At 37.7% G+C, this 15,355-nt stretch overlaps 1 long non-coding RNA gene across 1 annotated transcript in view; it reads right to left on the bottom strand.

The window, feature by feature from the left end:
- Positions 1-13,326, bottom strand: part of LOC131472960 (uncharacterized) — a 54,474-nt gene extending 41,148 nt beyond the window's left edge. The window contains exons 1-2 of the long non-coding RNA XR_009242161.1: positions 13,102-13,326; positions 6,222-6,318 (exon numbers count right to left, since the gene is read on the bottom strand). This is a non-coding gene — a long non-coding RNA (uncharacterized LOC131472960). The remainder of the gene's footprint in view (positions 1-6,221; positions 6,319-13,101) is intronic.
- Between the last annotated feature and the right edge of the window lie 2,029 nt (positions 13,327-15,355).

Genomic DNA, 15,355 nt, shown 5'->3' on the forward strand with positions numbered 1-15,355 from the left:
TAAAAGCACGGTATAGCTATTTCCCTCCTCTCTCCAAAAGCTGAATAATGATACAAGCATTTCCCTCTGCGCGGTAAAAGTTTCATTAGTCCCACACACATAATCGATGCAAATGTATGGATTCAATCACCATTTTATTTCTTACATGCAAACTCACAAACGTACAGAGGAGAGGAGAGGAGAGGAGAGGATGAGGGAAAGTAGATTCAATAATGGTAGAACAGATTTATGGCAGATTTCCTCCACAGTGATTTCCACTAATCCTAGCTTCTAAGTTATTAATAGCTGTAGATGCTCGCACACCAACACACCCACAAAGCTAAGAAAAGGTGGACCATTAACAGCTCAAAATATGAGCACTCTACAAGCAAATCCTGTACAGTGCTGATGGGATAGAAAAGGAAAAAAAAAAAAGTCAGCTAAAAAAAAAAATGTGACTGAGAAAAGCTTTGAGAGAAGCTGAGAACAACAGTCATGAGGATGAAGATGCCACACAGCCACAAGACGGTGAAATCATTCGTTTGATTCAGGATAACCCTACAGTACTTCCTGTTCTGGACGCCACAAGCTGATGGAGTCTGAGCAGCTTAAAGGTCCAGTGTGTAACATTTCTGGATTGTGTTTTATGGGAATGCATGAAATTCAGTTTATTACCCATAGGTATATATAAGTTCATAATCGCTTTGAAACTAAAATGATTTGGTTTTTGCAGCCTTAGAATGAGCCTTTTTTAACGGACTTTCGTAGCAAAATGACAGCTACCAGGAAAAAGATTGTTTTATTATATCGCATGTTTAAACCACACGACACATTGCTTGGTAAGTGTTTTAGTAATGTACTTAGTTTTCAGATTTTCTGCTGTTTTTTCTGCATTTCCCAGTGTTTTTGCTAGAATTTTCGAATTCTGCCAAAACACGAGCACTTAGCTCCTAAAGCTGATAAGAAGAACAAGGAAAAACAGCATGCTTACAGAGGCGCGCCTCCACAAAGCACAATCACAGCTACAAACACATTGGCAGTTTCAAAACGAGAATTTGCCCAGGACTTTTTGGCTGCGAGCGCCGAGTCAGACATTCCTCTAGAAAAGCCATTTTCAGTGAAATTGTGTAAACAAGGAGGGGTTAAACATAAGAATAGCCTCCAACAAACTCATCAGTATCTAAAGTACATTGTGTTGGAGAACACCATAATATGCTTAAAAGCACTTACTGTAATTAAATAAAATATGTTGTCCTAAGTAATGTATTTCAGACTTAAAGCACGTGATAAAATAATGCAACGTTGCATAAATAAGTGTAGTTTTGTTACATATCAGGTTGTTGACACATTCAAGACACTTTTTGCAGGTAAAGTAAGTGTAAAATATAGAGTCAAATGGATTTCATAGAGCTCTAGGAAATTTATAAACTTATAGTCACATATACACCCTACAATTCACCACTTCCTTAGAAATGTGGTTCTGCCTCATCAGGACCAAGTTTTGGTCTCAATGAAGTCCTGACAAGGTCAATGTTTATGCCAGACAATGTCCTGAAGAGGACACACACAAGTAAACACCTCTTCCTGCTTCTAATAACAACGCTAATATCTGCTGTGCAAGATTACACCTTCAAAACAAACTCAGACAAGCCTTACAATGAATTGAGCACATTGAGAAATGGCTTTCCTGTACACAGAGAATAACCACTCAAATGTCAATGATTCCTATAAGCACCAGTGAGAAGCAATCTTATTCTGTTATTCTGTTATTATGACTCCAATTACAGATTCATTAATTAATAACTCCTGTTCGCAAACACGTAAAAGGACGAATCAAATACATTCAACGATCACACGTATGTGTATTATCTTTATTCACAGTAGATTGGCGTTCAAGAGAAAATATTTGCCAAACTAAAAAAGGTAATGCACACAGTGATCTGTACTGACTGGGGCCGACAGACAAGGACTTAAGAAAATGAACAAACAAAAAACTGCTTTTAACTGTTAAAGGTCAGAGTGATTAAAGTGTCTCATGAGAATTATATTATGAGTGTTAATGACTGTTATTTCACTGGGTCAGAAACATATTTAGGTATATATAATAGGACTGGGTGATATGGGCAAAGAAGATTTATTATTATGACATTTTTAAATCATGAATTGTTGCCTCCAGAATACATCAATGGACACAATGTTTCAGGAAGTCTTACTTTCTTTAAACTTTAGCATTCAAGTAAAAAAAAAAAACTGTAGTGTATAAACACTTGACTCTGGGTAAACATTCAGATGCTCTGCTGTGAGGTAAATTAAAACAACAATCACAGTTCTATCTTAGATGATATAGCTTGCCCAGCTCTAAAATATAAGTATTGGATCAAATTGCTGTTGCAGTTGTTCATTTACATTTTTCTTAGGGAGGTGCTGTGTACCATAATCTGTGTTGGTTCAGCATTCTTAATGCTTATCTGATGGTCAGAAGAGAGTCAACATCACCAATTTCCCTTTATAAATCACAATAAGATCTAAATTCAGAGTTGTTCTGGTATAGCCCATAGTTGCTCATAAATAGTACAAAAAATGTCCCCCAACTAATATTCATTGATTGGGAATGACGGAAAAGTCTCGGCAGATGCAGAGAGAAGAGGGGAACAATTCACACAATGTGAAACTGAGGTGCTTAAAATTGGTGTGGATGGGCACAAAAAAGGTTTTATTTGATGGACACGGTGTCATTATTAATGCTAAAAAGGCCTCAAAGTGACAGACTATGGCAGATGCTTGAATGCACAAGGCCAACATTTAAGTTCTGCTCACCTGAACCCTGTGGGTTGGAGAAAAGAGTAAGTAGCCACCACTTAAGTGGGTAATGTGCCTGCAAGGTTAGCGAATGAGTCGGACGGTATTTTTGAATAGCACGAGGGAGGAGGAGAAGTCGCATAACAACAATTATCACAAGAATAATTGTGCATGTTGGGAACGGCCAAAGCGGTGAAATATTAATCGACTGGGTGATGGCGATCCAGCGTTTCAATCATTTCCACGGATGAAAGTTTTTTTTTTCCCCCACTGTGTGAAACGGCACCATGCCTGCAGTGGTGCATTTGTTCCACCTCACGCTGTTTCATTTATATTTAGCGGATTTGGCAAATGCTCCTATAATTGTGGGCTGGTGATGGCTGGGGGTGGTGGCGCTGATGGCAGTTTCCTTCCAAGCTGTTGCAGAGTCAAGCTGAGCAAAGTGCTGCGTGATAGACTCTGAGGTGAGCCTGCAAGTTTATGGTGTTGCCCCGCTTTGTCATTACCTGCTTGTGGCGAAGGCGACATATGGTTTCTTTTAAATGCTCTGGCTCTCCATTTTCACCATCTTTAAAGCCAAAATGCTGCCAAATTGGCAAGTTAGTGTTCTTCTAACAGACTATAAATCTGCCACGTCTCTGTGTAAAAGCGCATCATGCATCACACAGCCAAATCCAGTTTCGCTTGGATTTTTTGATACATGATAATATAAAAAATATTGCACATACGACTTTTTAATACGGTCAGACAAGATGTCTTATAGACAGGTCCATAATCCAGCCTTTGGTTTAGGATGGTCTCATATATGCTATAATAAATTTGGCATAAACTCGAAATTTTGACAAATTAAATCATTTTACACTTCACTTGATTAAAATATAATCTGTTGGTGTTAACGTAGTGCAGCAACCCTAAGTCCCTTAGTTCCCCTTCTTCAAATGAACTCATATTGATGGAATTTAAATGGTAATGGGATAACACTACTCTGATTGCCGTAATTAGATTCTGATTCTGCTGAGAAGTAGAAGCACAATCGCATTTCAGTCACAAAAATGAAATAACATCAGACCTTGGATGGATGACTCGATTAGGAAAAGAGGCACACACAGATGAAGATGGTTAAATGCAAGGGAATAAAAAAAAAAGATGAGAAAAGAAGAGATAGAAGTGAATAAAATGGGAGAAGTAGAGGATTGGAGGGATTAGAGACAGGTACCTTAGAGAGCATCTAAGTGGGTTTCATCACCCATGTCAGACTAATGGATTTGTTAGTACAGACTTCGCAGAGCAAGGTTTCCAGAGGTGAATAGGTGAACATTTCAATTTAACTGGCGCTATGTTAACTGTACAGCGAGTGAAGCGCAAACCCTCACACACATTTGTAAACACACAGCATAAACGTAACACACTTTTTCCAGCATGTGGTACACAAGTAAAAAGCTTATGGATTTATCTTCACACTGACAGCTCTACACACGTAAGAGGAAAGTGAGGTTAAATACATTTTATAAATATTAACACTTGTATATTTATTTATTAAATATTTATTAAAACATAATAAATTAAAAAAAAACAAATGCTCAGAGCTACAACAAATCAACAAATTACCTTATTTCTGCTATGTTGAGTATGTAAAAAATGTAAATGGTGATCAAAGGGGAAAAAAGCATTAAAACTAAAACAGTATTGATCCATACAGACGTGGCCATGGACAATACAGAACAAAGTGATCCTGGGACACAACCTAAAGACTTCTTACCCACAGTCCCCAACAAGTCCTATGAGACAAAACACATTTACCATTCAAAGTCGTGGAGACAACAGAGACAAATGCCTTTTCGCATCTTAAGTAAGTTTACCATTAGGGATGGTAATGGATAACCATTGATTAATTGCCATTAAGAACTTAAACCACTATTTAAGTGTACCAAGCAGCATAATTAGCAGCAGAAGAAGCTTACTAGCTGTATACCTTTGCTGGCAGAAGCCTGACTCTATGTACATTAGCAGCACATAAGTTATTTGGGCTCAATAAAACAATGTTTTAAACCCACTATTATTTTCTACCCTATAAGTGAAATTAACCACACCTCTAACATGTACATATTTCTCTTTAACTGGGTAAACTATTAACTTAAACTATTAGTGTGTGAGAAAATGCTCAAAAATGAGACCAAAGTAAATGATTATAAGAATTCAATTAGCAACACTAGATGTGCATTCAGTGTATGATTAAAAACTAAAGAGCATGTACTTCTAGCAGAAGTGTTGCCTGACATTTTCTCAAGTTACAGATCTGCCACCTCACTGCCATCTGTTCCCATCCACTTATGATCGCATCACTGAGAATCACGAGAGGCTCTCATTCGCCTAATCAACCTGCTAACATGATGCTTAAAAAACAAACCCAATGCCTTTTGTGTGAGTGTGTGTGTTTTTCACTCTTGTTGTTGGCATCTGTAATGTTGCATACATTATTAAACAGACACACACACACACCCGCATCAATTGAGTCAATCTCAGTCAATCAATGTGACAGCGGTTAAGTTCAATAGGAAAGGAAAAGGAAAGATACATTAATCACATTTTTAAATTCTAAATGACTAATTTCTTGCCTCAAATAATCTTAATACTTTGTTAAAAAAAAAAAGTTGTATTTCTAGTTTTTACTTCAATTGTGTATTGTCCGTGGCAGTAATGCAGCATTACAGATGCCAACTGCCGTAAAACACCAAGAACTCAACATTAATAAGGTAAAGGTAAGGAAAAGAAGAGGCTGACGAAAGGAAAAAAAAGGGCGACAATAATGCAACATTACAGATGCCAACTGATGTAAAACAACAAAGAACAGGAAAAATAAGAAAGCGAGATTAAATTTGACTTTGTTTTTCAACCTGTTTTATTCATGAGGTGTTTTTAAGGTCTTACACACACACACAAGGTACAAAGATACTATTTTGTTCCACATCTATTGGCTTTGATTTTGATATTGGAGTTGCATTCTCATGAATGATTTGTTTCCCTTAGATTGACTGGTTCCTTCCTACTTCCTGATATCCGCTTCATCTCAACCCCCAGTTCCAAATCATTTTCATGCCTTTTTCATTTTGATTTTTTTTTTTTGTTCTTTCAGAAGCTCTGTTGTGTTTCATATGCTGCATTTTTTTTGTGCCTGTTCCCAATCTCTTCAAGCTTTTTTTGTGACTTTGAACATTGTGCCAAAGCTACAAGCACAAAGTCAGTAAGCGGTTTTGAACTAGTTCTCTATGGACACCTCACAGTGGTGCCATGGAGAGAGCAGTCATTAAGTTTAAGTTGTTTGATGGGGGTTTTGTGTTTTTTTGCCCTCTTCATTACAGGTTTAAATGACAGAATAATTGGATTCTGATGGGGAAAAAACAAAGAACACCTGGTTTAATACTAAAAAAAAAGTACACTTTTACCTTGTGAATGGGAGTAGATCAGTGGTCCCAAACTTTTCACAGTCCTGTACCCCTTCAGACGTTTGACCTCCAGTCATGTAGCCCTGACTCCTGCACACTTGGAAAAAAATGACATGAATATCAGTGTGGAGCTGCAGGAATTTTGAATAATTGAATTAATTCCTTCAAATCAAATTCTCACGCACATTTACAGCAACATATTTTACAGTTTTAATAAACGGTTAGCTCCGAGTTGAAAGAGAGTTAAAGCAGAGGAGTTCATTTTAATCACATACTTTGTCCTCTTCCTATTTCGTAATAATAGGACCTATTATTTAGACATTGTTTCTTTACATTCTTACACATATTGGAGGACATTTCCAGTTAACAGTGTTGCTTATGATTAAGAAGTATTTTGAGTAATTGCTATAATATCTTGTAAATGCATTGATTCTATTCACAGATATTTTTTAAATGAATTAAATTGAGTTTCCCTTTCTGATAAGTGTAACAACAAATTCACCTAATCTCCACCTGCGATCAATCAGTGCGTCTTTAGAGATGAATAATTCACGGAATGACTCGAAGGTGACACATTTTAACTACCTTAAACTGTAAAAGGTGCCACAGCCACTCGAACAGATTGTACACCCATGTCGTTTGCTGATATATTTATAAACTTGACGTGTATAAAAACATAAAAGTGTGATATGGACAGAATATTTCAAACACATGAGTAAAACGTGTTAAATATTTCTGTTTGAAGAGCACATAAAATACAAGATCTCTATGAAAGGTGATTGAAATATTTATAACTGATGGCCATAACATAACCCTGATGTATTATTTAAAAGGACCAGTGAGCGGGATGTGGGAAGACATTGGCAGAAATCGAATACACGTTGGTATAATCACATGGAAAGTTATTTTCAAGTTTTTTAAATTATAATAAGGCCATAATTGCTACATCAGAAGTGCCTCGTCCTTCACTGAACAGACAAACCAAATAGGAGCTCTTTTGTAATTTAATATCATGTACAGACCAGCGTAGCGTTCTCAATGCTTGGAAGGGAAAAGAGAAGGCGAAAGGTATTCAGTCCTGAGTCGGATACAATTTCCCAACCTCACCACCAAGAGTGTTTCATGCTCAAGCCAACACACCCACCTCATTTCTCTGCTCATGCTTCTCATTCATCTTATCCCAGTGCACAGAGCTTCTGTTCTCACTCCATGCTGCTGACCTCTTGTATTTCGCCTCATGTCATTTTTATTAGAATAAAATGACAAAGGAATCTCAGAGTAACAGCAAAAATGCCACCTTAAAAGCCAGAGGCTTTAAGTGTCCTGGTCAATCATCACCATACTATAGTAGTGTGTGCCTGTGGTGCAGCTGAAGATTCCCTGTAGGCTCACGAGCAAGCTGTTCTCATGAATTAGGGAGAGATCTAGATTTATATTATCTTCAATTATGACCTTGACCCTTTACTCAAGATCCTATTAGCATCAAAGTGCTCCCCTCTCATGAGAGTTGACAGACCAGGTTCGGTGCCTTCCTCCTCCCTTTTCACCATCATACCTTTTTTCCTCTCCTCCCCTTCAGCCATCAGTCCTGACCATAATTTTAACATTTAATGTGGTTTCTTCCTCACGTTCCATTCCGACGCTGCCTCTCATCAGAGCCTCCGTCTCTCATGTCCACTCATCTTGCTCTTTTCTTCTTTCTGCTCTCCTCTGCCTCTTACATTTCATCCTTCCCATTTTCACCGTTTACACACACTGTCCGCTCCCCAGTGCCCTCTCCTCCTCCTTTCTACACTTTCTATTTTCATGCAGCATTAAGTCAGCATTAAGCAGTGTATGGAAACGATATTAACCATGAAAGGGGGAGGAAAAGAGAGCATGATTTGCGGCAAAGACCTTAAGAGATTCTAAGAAGTTTTGTGGGTGGTGACAGTGAGTGGAGGAGGTCATCCATCTCCTGGATTTTCTCTTTTGCCTCCTCGCTTCCCAGACAGCTAATTCAATACGTTGAGAACAGGACAGAGCACCGTTCCTTTGTCAACAAATTTCATTAAGCAACATTAGCCATGCTATCAGTGAGGTGACAGGGAGGAAATGATGGATTCCGATTAGAATATGGAAAATGAAAGTGCTGGAGAAGCAAACTGGCAAGTGTTATGTGTATGTGTGTGTGTGTGTCTTGTGTGTGTGTTTATGCAATCTCTTACTTGCCACACTTGTTCCCAGCCACTTAGCAGGCAGAATTTACATAACCCATTTGAATTTTCATTATTTCTCTTGGAAGGACTTTGTAATTGGATTTTCTTCCCACAGAATTTCTCAGCCCACACCCACACACACACCATCCAAGAGGAGGACTATTCAATTACAGTCGCTTTTGGAAGAATTAAATATGGGTGTGGTTTCCAAATTGTCCGTCCTGGTAATGGGAATAGTTTGTGAAGACGGAACCAATTCACTTTTCTTCATCCAACCCCTCCGAACAAAGCTTGAACGGACAGCATTTACCATCGCACCAACAAAAATGATGCAGCAACAATAAAAGGTGAAAGTACTGAAGATTTCATTAAATGGTTTGTAAAATAATTATGCAGATCAAAGCATCAACTCTGTATTGTAGAGTAATCAGCATAATTGTCCTTGTGTAGTGAGCGCTTTGGTGTTTTTTTTTGTTTTATTTTTAGGGTTAAACTGTAATCAAAAAGATTAGAAAAGAATGAGATGAAGAGAACAATCATGCATGATGAAAATGTGGACTCAACAGGGAATAAAAAAATTATTCACAGTCAAACTGGGAAAAATCATTACAAATTCTTCACAGGAAACTGTTGAAATAAGTATTTTAGACTGCTCATTAAGATTTGAATTGTGGGTGACGGAGGGAGCCCTGACTATTGGCAACACTGACTGAACTTTTAATTATATTACTGGCAAAAGAATGACTCAACAACTGGCTGAAATTTTGCTATTGTGTTTTTTTTAAATAACTGCTGTTATTTTTTACTTACTAAGACCTTTTATCTCTGATACACAGAGGAAATCGCTTGCACTTCTCAACATGGAACTTGTGTAAAATTGACATTTAGGGAAGTTAAATGTTGGCAGCCTGCGGGCACGAGCAGCAGAAAGGCATCTTTGGTCATAGCAAAAATAACTGCTAGTTACAATTAAAGATCCAGTGTGGAACACCCTATGGACTTATAAGTCTGAGTTATACCAAAAACAGTGCAGTTTCTATGACCTACTTTTGTCTATCCTACGCTTCAGCACTGTCATACTTACATACAGACACACAGGAAAAGATAGCGAGAGAAAGAAAGAAGTAGTTTGTTTTTTTTCCTTTCTATGGTGCTTCAGTTATCTGTTGTCCAGGGAACTTGGAGCTGCATGGTGAAGGAAACAGCAGCATTAGCTGTTCTTGGCACGTGCAGACACGCAGTCAAGCAGCTGTTTAGGAACTGTTTGATTTGCCTTAGGTTCTGCTGGTGGAGCACACATTTTCACGGGATCACATTCACATAAAGCCACAGTGAAAATTATGTGGAGCCAATTAATCAGCATTGTTTGAACTCATATGACAATGATCTCAATGTAGTGGGCATTTGTTTAAACATAACTGTTGTGCACTACAACTTTAAATAACATACAACCCTAAAATTCCCTTGTGTTTCAAATCGTTAAATTATATTTTCAATACCCCACCTTCTGACTCTCTGGCAGCTAGAGGATGTGCTGTCTCAGTGTTTGTCATGGAAATTAAATTTCTGCAAATGGATGGAGAGATTTTGACACCACAAGACATTCTAAAAGAGCAGAAAAAAAAAAACTGAAATTGTATGCAATGTGTGTGTGAGAGAGAGAGAATGAGGAGACAGCAGAACTTTGCTCTTGTAATTCCCACAGAGGCAAAACCTGCGGTGCAATTTACCTCCATCTGACATTTGCAATCAACTTCCCTACCTTAACAGTTGTACAAATGGATTGTGTTGTGTAGTGGATTACATAAACGCTCGTTTGTATGCAAGCTATCTTCATATTTCATATTAACATCTTTCCTGTGTTGTTGTTTTTGGCAGTGATGGGAACAGAATGAAGTGGTGCATATTTCCTGTTGTACTAATGCTCTTCTCTCCTACAACTTCCTCTGAGATGATGAGTGAGGCAGAGACAATGAGCCAATGCACTTTCCCCATGAGGATTACGAACAATTCATATTCATATTATTATTTTTTATCTTATGAGCCCATGAATATGGATGCTGTTTTAATAGAATGTTTGAAGTGTGTGTCTGTCTGTCTGCTGTAATGTTTAGAGTGTACAGCAGATACAGATTAGAAATGACCAGAGTGGTTCGCAACTGGGGTTTAATATCACGTGTGGCACACATTCAGTACACACACATACTTTATACTGGCATAGTTTGCACAGAGGTGTCTTTAAAGGTAACTCGGATAAGAAAACCTTTACATGTGTCCTGAAGTTCAGCAGGCATAATAAATACAAAGGAAAAACCTCTACCAATGAATGACTGTCTGCCTGTTCTTCTCCTTTATAAGTTTAAGGCTGAAAGGTGGAGAGAGAGCAATGACGAGTTTGCCCAGACTATAAAGTACTTCAACAACTTGAATGCTGTCTTTCTGGTTTTCCCTGAACTTTGTATACGAGAAACAATACAGCAGTTACAGTGTGTACCCGATTTATGGAGTGCAGGACTGTGTGAAGATTTTTAAAACGTATTTTAATTGAGTTCAGTTTCATTTATATGGTGTCAATTGACAAGATACAGCATCTTAATAAACTTCACATCGAAAAAGTTCAGACCTTGAGAATTTTACAGAGAGACGTTGGACTGTGTCTGCAGCTTTACACTGACTTGTCGTCTCTCCTTTCCTTGATCTACCATAAACTGGACTATGCCACATTACAACTCAGTAGAGCACATACCTTAGGCTCTACAGCCTCCTTAAATTCAATCAAAACTAATGCCTAAGCCAACTCCTGGATTTGCCATCTGATCTGGACCGGTACCAAAATGTAATAGGTTCCTGCTTGGCCTGTAGTCCATAAATCTGCGGCATAGTTTTGCTTTAATCCTGATAATAAATAAATAAAACATCAGATGGACCTGTGTGAAAACATCTTGGCAGAGGTGCTGTAACTTGTCCAGAGCAAAATGGCTGAAATCCATGCAAGAGTATTGATGAGATATGTTTTCTGTTATTTGCAGATTGAACTCACATTGATGATCAGTGCTTAAAAAGCTGTGTTCTGTTGTCTAAAAAGTATGTATGTTTATGTTTGTATTCCTTTGACATTGAAACTTACTTTAAGGACCAACATCTGACATGGGTCATTCTATATTACATATAACTTGTGATTACATTGTTGTTTTGTTGTTTCCTCAATTGTCTTCTTCCTTATTATAGACGTGTACATCGCATGCAGTATAACAATTGCACATGAGAGCTACAGACACACACAGATTTTGGGCAATCATCCTTTTTAAGTCTCAACACTGACATCCATTCATTTGGACAGTTTAGACAAAGCATTATCCCTAACCTTAACAATAAAAGGTTAATATTGAAATCTGAACATAACCAGTTCCTCAGAAATTAGGTTCTGCCACATTAGCACTTCAAGGAGATACAAATGCTTGGGAAGGAGAAGATTTGACTATATTATAATCATACATGCCCTATTTTCTTAGCAATGTATTTGGTATCCTACTATAACAACAAACAAAGTATATTCAAAATAATCAATCATAGTGCAAAACAAGTCACCAAGTTATCACACCAATTGCCGGGAATGACAGAAAAACAAATAGAAAGATAGAAAAATGCCTTACTTGCAGCCTTAACTGACCAAACACTACATCCTTTGAGTTCTACCAAAATACTGACTGCATAGTTTCATTATATAACACACCTCACTTACCTTTTCAACTACTTCATCTCTAAATAGTCACTGATACAAGTCACAACCATTTGTACGGAAGCGCATTGCATTCATATGAAGAAGAAAAAAAACTAATTTTATTGTTTTTCCTGTTTTTCTGTCTAATGGTTTTTTTTCTGTTTTTCGTGCTAATTTTTCACCTGAATTATCGAAAACTCTCTGCAGGTGACTCCCATATGTTCAGCAGTCTCCTGATCGTCTCTTGAGTCACCACGTCGCCAGCCTGAACGCATTTCAAATGCATCATCTTGTATTCATGGCGCATGCCATATCTGTCCAACTGATCCTGGAGAAACATTGCAATGTCTAACAGATCAGAATGAGCTTTCCTTCTGAACAACCGCAAAGTCCTCAGTTGCCTGCGTAAAGTCGACAGACTAATGGTAATACCATCGATGTGACTTAAGGACAGGACTATCTCCCAGTGTCTTAAACCCAGATCAAAGTAAAACTTGATTAAACTAAACAAGCCGTCAAAAATTGTTTTTTTCAAGTGGATGCAATGCGCTTCCGTACATTTAGCAAACATTTGACTATAAGACAAAAACTGTGTAGAATGATGTATAAATAAATCACTGTTTAGAGAGACAGGACATCACTTTGAGTACACATAACCATCACACCAACTATAATGACAACAATAAGAGGAGACAAGAGAAGGTAAATAATGGGACTAAAGCAAAGGCAGTACACTACAAAAATATACTCTATGTTATTCCATAAAGTGCAGAATTTAGTAGCAGGCCTTGTGTACACTACACACATTAAGTCGTGTGCATCATCCTTCAGTGAGCCACAGTTTGACACAACACACTATTATAAACACTGGTATAGTTTTATACAGTTTTTAATTGGACACAAGTTAACATGGCAACGCGAAAACAAACGCGTGGAGAATTAATACGCCATTAGTGCTCACCGTGTTGAGTTCACTCCGGTTCTTGTCCGTGTCTCAGCTGTGAAGATGAAAACGTAGCCTCCGCACTTGTTGGTATCTTATATTGATTAGCCGATGTAATGGCGCATTTCCACCGGCTCTACTCGCCTCGCCTCGCCTCGCCTCGCCACGCCACGCCACGGCACGGTTTAAGTAGCGTTTCCACTAGCATAGTACGTGGTACCAGGTACTACTTTTAGTTAGTACCTGCTGCTATCCCAGCTAACGTTAGCACAAGTGTGCCCTACTGTGCGCGCGCGCGTGCGTTCACGTGGCCCTTCTTTACGATTTTGTAAGTAGTTTGTTTTTCCAGTTATCTCTTCAAGATAAGAAGCTGCAGACCATCTGTCTAAATGTCTAAAATGTATAAATTATAAAGCTACTCTATAGATTATTTCTCTCCTCATGTACAGTGCTTAAAAGTTTTATTAGACCACCTGTCGTCATAAGAAAACGAGAAAACGTAAATCTTTCACAAATCTTTCAAAAACTTGTTTAAAAATGAAAATGTTGTTGTCATTTATTTGACAAATAACAAACTGAATTCACCTTCTTATACCCAAAGTGGAGCCGGCTCGCTGGGCTTCTTCTCTGAGAAGTCAGAAATGAATCAAACATAACATGCGACCACTAAAACACATTTTTCTGTTCAGTAATGCAAGTAAATGACTCTAATTTGACAACTTAATAATAATAAATGTGCTTTCCTATCATTTTGGTTAAAGAGCATCTACATACCATTACAGAAACATAAGCATTGATTTTGTTAATTACCAATGCTGTTAATTTAGGGCAGCTGTGGCTATGGTCGGTGGTCTAAAAGATTTGTGTACTTGTTAAGCTCTGTATGTCTGTTTATTGTATTAATGTTGTCTATGTAAATGTGTATATAGTAATACATGCATGCGCACAAACACAAACGCATTTTACAAGAAGGAGAATTCTCTGTAGGTGTGTTTTCATCATCTAAGTCAGTTTGTCTTATCAAGGGTTATGGTTGGGATTATCCATTTTTCTTTATTTTATTTCTTAGGGTAGCATATTTGGGGGATAATATAGGATAAGCATGTATAAACGCTTGCCTTCTCAGTCACTGCTGTGTGTTTGTTTTTGTCTATACTGTGTGCTTTTGTATGTCTGAATAGAATACTACTCGTTTAGTAGTATAGGAGTATAAACAAACACATACATTAACACGATGCACAGATTACTGCTTTACTCTTTTTATTTTTATTTTTTTTACTAAGCAAAATTTCTGCTGAGCCATAATCTAAGATGTTTTCCACATGCCGGGCTTCTTAATTATACTGTCTGAAAACAATGCAAAAATGAATCTGACTCATACAAGAAGATAATTAGATGTACAACAGCAATGTTGACAATAATAAAAAATAAAAAACCCTTGGCCATTATGGGTTTTTTTCTCTCTGCCGTCATTCTAAATTGATTTGAGTTAAACATAATCCAGTGTTTGATATTTGTCCAGCGGCTCAGATCAATAGGCTCTCCTGAGCTGTTCCTTGTGAGTGCACACACAAATATAACACACATACACACACTCGCATACACATACAGTACAATACAGAAAAGCCATTTGGGCTTTTGCAGCACTGTGCTCTGTCACATCAACGATAAAGAAATGACTGTTTTTTGAGTCCGAATTCGACATCAATCCCAATCTCTTTATGCTGACTAGTTCAGTGCCAACCAATTGATCCACTTTCTGTGCTTTACCATGTATTCAAGCGTGGCCGTGACTGCCTCAGAGGCACCACCATCACACATCTATTATAGGTCTCAAACAGATCACACTGTATTCTCTCTTTATGCATCTGACACTCGATGCAAAGCCAGAAGCACCTTGATCAGAGGTTTAATTCATTTTATCACCTGCACAGTGATTTGTCAAAAACATTTTAGGACTCATCCAGCACAATTGCCTGGTACTGCAGCCTGACCCTATTTTCCCACTTTTGTGGGAAAGTGCCTTTATCTGTAGAATCAGAGTAAACGGTGACTTCCATTTTTTTTTTCTTCATATTCCAGCAATTCATGCCTTATTTGTAGTTGTTCTCCAACTAACTAAAATTATTATCCAATAATAATGCTGCTGCTTGGTTTGTTCATTCTAACGATTCATAATACATTAAAATGGACATAGATGTCCTTGCAAAGGAGTCTGTGTCAAAATGAAGTTAATGTTAAAGATAATCTGAGGGATGAGTATTTAGGTCCC

This window comes from Solea solea, chromosome 14 (genome assembly GCF_958295425.1).
Source record: "Solea solea chromosome 14, fSolSol10.1, whole genome shotgun sequence".
Classification (NCBI taxonomy): domain Eukaryota; kingdom Metazoa; phylum Chordata; class Actinopteri; order Pleuronectiformes; family Soleidae; genus Solea; species Solea solea.